This window comes from Hemibagrus wyckioides, linkage group LG07 (genome assembly GCF_019097595.1).
Source record: "Hemibagrus wyckioides isolate EC202008001 linkage group LG07, SWU_Hwy_1.0, whole genome shotgun sequence".
Taxonomy (NCBI): Eukaryota; Metazoa; Chordata; class Actinopteri; order Siluriformes; family Bagridae; genus Hemibagrus; species Hemibagrus wyckioides.
Window position 1 is genome coordinate 2,686,612 of NC_080716.1, and position 3,400 is coordinate 2,690,011.

A 3,400-nucleotide genomic window follows, 5' to 3' on the forward strand; every position below is an offset into this window, starting at 1 on the left:
CAACATCCTTACTGCTTAAGATGTTTCTGCTTTGGAAAAGGTTACAGCTTTACCACAAACGTTATAAAAAGCTGGAGACTCCTTCCAAATATCGCTTTGTGCAATGTGGAACGTCCACCATACAAGGTCCTGTGAATGAGTTGTTACTATAGGAAAAAAAAAGGCCACAAATTTTGCCCAACAATGCGACTGTCCCTTGAAGCGTTTAGAACAAGTGCACATAGGGATAGTGGAATAGTGTCCATAGTTGTCGAAGTTGCTGTTTTAGTAAATTACTCAACACCTTCTGACCAATCAGACTGAAGAATTGTGGTATTAAAGTGTATAGCATTCAATAGAAAAGCAGCTTTTCTATACAAAGGCAGAATTTTTGTGACATGTAACACACTTTTAAAACGCTTTTTCTACTTTTCCCTCAAAAAAGATATATCTGACCAAAGGAAGAGTACATCACAGACAAAGCGAAGCAGTTTACAAGAGATTGGATTTAGGAGAGAAAGTGGGCGTCCCTCCTGTTGCTGGGGAAGATGGTATCTCTTGGGTGTCAGCGCTGTGTGCATGTGTGTGGGTGTGTGTGTGGCCGTCTGTCTCTCTCTGTCCAGATGGCAGCGGTCAGCCATCGCTCACTCCGCAGACAGATTAAACGGAGCACCAGTAATAATGACCAATGGGCACATCTGCCATCTCTCTCTCCCTCTATCCGTCTCCCTCAGTGCCTTGGCGTGGCTTTGATCTGTCTAACTGGACCAAGAAGCCACCGGTGCCACCTGTGCCCGACGCCTGGCACCTCAGTGGGAAGGAAGGGGCAGGGAAAGCAAATGAAATCTATGAGTGTGGCTTGTTCCGTTGCCAGCTGGACTGCTGCTGATTATCTGAACTTCTTGACTTCTGCCTCAATTTACACGCAATTCTGTCACTGTTAGAAAATTGGATGCAGTAGGGATCGTTTTATTAAATGGACGTTTCCGATCCAAACTCTCTATTTTCTTAATCGACAGGCGCATCCCACTTTGTTTAAAGAAATCAGAGGATCAATTAAGATGTACGTTATCGTTTCGATGGCAACAAGGACTTAAATAAAACGCGTGTAATTGGTAGTATGTTTTCTGTGAGGTGAAGTGTTTTGGAAGGAGTCTCCAGTGCGAGAACTTGACAGTTGATTAAAATTGCCGGTACTCAACTCTGGTAAAAGCAGAAGTACAGCTTCAAAATTTGTAATCCTTAAATGTACTTCAGTTATAGAGACAAGAAAGAGGCACAGAGGGAAAAAAAACCAGACTGCTGACATTATTGATTTTAGTCACTTTTAACACGAGTGATTTAGGATTAGCTACGTCTCTCTATCTAATCTAATTAGCTAATTTCTCTTATGGCATTTATTGTATTGTTGCTATATTCGGATCAGACAGATCTCAGCAGATTTTTTTTTTTTTTTTTTTGTACCAATATTTCTATCCCATTTCCCTCGCTAAAGCCACTGACTTGGTTATGCATACGTTCTCTGACGTTTAGCATGGGAACTGATGTTAAGCGCTAGGTGGCACTGTGTGTTTAGATTACACGTGCAGTAATTGTGAGGACGTTTCAGGGGCTTTCTCCAGCAGGAGTTCTGCTGCAACTTCTAAAGTACATATTGCTAATTCTGGGCTAAAAACAGACACTCAACCCCGTTATTTATTTAACGGCAAAGTACAGCCTGTCAGCAAAGACAGTGTGCTTGCTGGCAGAAAATAAAGATAAAAAAATAAATTGAAAGTAGTTACATATACAGAGATAAATGGCACTCGGTGGCACGTCTTACCAAGCGATAATTTGAATCTGGTCAGATTTATCTACTTTTTCTTATTATAAGATGTTCTATCGGCAAATACTAAACTCACAAAATGATCTGCCTGTTGAACAAGAAAATGTAAAACTTAAAAAATATTTGCTAAGATGTTTTTAAAGCAGACTGACAGGATGTACATATAAATAAGTTTATTATTGAGTGAACGCATTAGTAACAGACAATAACATGAGTCAATGTGTATTTGTACTGGGTTGTTTTTTTGTTTTTTTTTGTTATATGTTATAGCAGCTACAAATGGTCTTTCCCTCGCTTTCTTCTTGACGTTATTAATACAAACAAAATGTAGCTTGTTAAAGAGATATCCTGAAAATGTTCACAAGGTAGAACAGAAGCTTCTGTTTAAGCTGTTTAATAAACGTACAGAAAACCAGACCTTTGCCTTTAACTGAACATCGCCTTTAATTACTGTTTCTGTTAAATAGCTAGAATATTTTTTTGAGTGATTATCTAATAATTACAATGTTGTAGTATTTTTTTGTAATAAATAAATAACGGAACAATATTAGACTAAAACCTTTCGAGGTAATAGTAGGTATTCGTTGCAGGGTCTGTCTCTCTGTATCGTAACGCCCCATTGCGTTTCCTCAGACTCTCCGTCTGTTGCCTTGTGCATTGTGCAATCTTGTGTAGCATGATCTCTCTAGGGAATCTCGCACTAGCCCAGATCCTTGAGCCAAATATCCCTCACACTTAATTAGCCAATCCAGCACATGATGTATGAATCGCCGTGTGTATGTGTGCGCTTCTCAAATAAAGTGGGCTATCTAGCCAGTAATAAATTGGTTTTCAGTTGATTAATCAGGCCTAACTGTCACTGGTGAAAAATCAGTACTTATGCTCACTTAGCCAGGTTTAGCATTTTTCAAACGCATAATCCATTTTTTACAAGTCATAGCCAAAACGATGTAGTAGGACCTCATTTCCCATAGGCAGAGACATATGACTGCATACCGTCTATATAGCATGAAATCATTTCCTTCAGTCAAGAGGTCTGTTCTCTAGATTAGTAACACGGGACTTCTGATTCTGCAATGCATTAGAAGTAAGGTGAAGGTTGGTAAAGTCAGAGAAATGGTTCTCACACATTCTCAGATGTCAGTCCAAAAAGCACTGGGTACACAATCATGTTGAGAACATACAGCGGGTCAGAAGCAGGATCCGTTATTAGATTAGTTATAAAGCCCTCCACTTCTCTGGAAAAGCTTTCCACTCAACTTTTGAAACAAGGCTGTGGTCATTCTCCAGCCTTGTTACACCATGTCTTCATGGAGTACACTTTGTGCTCAGGGGCACTGTCATGGTGGAACAGGTTTGGGCCTCTTAGTTCCAGTGAAAGGAATCTGTATTGCTACTGAATACATAGACAATCTATTCAATTATGTGCTTCCGACTTTGGGTAAAGAACAAGATATGGTCAAGGGTCCACAGACCTTTGAACATATAGTGTACCTTCATTTTGTTTTGTATTCAGTGCCTAGTTGTGCTGTAAATAGTTTGGCTAGGAGCAAGATAAAATGCTCAAGACTGATGCTTCACCCTACAATCTGTGGA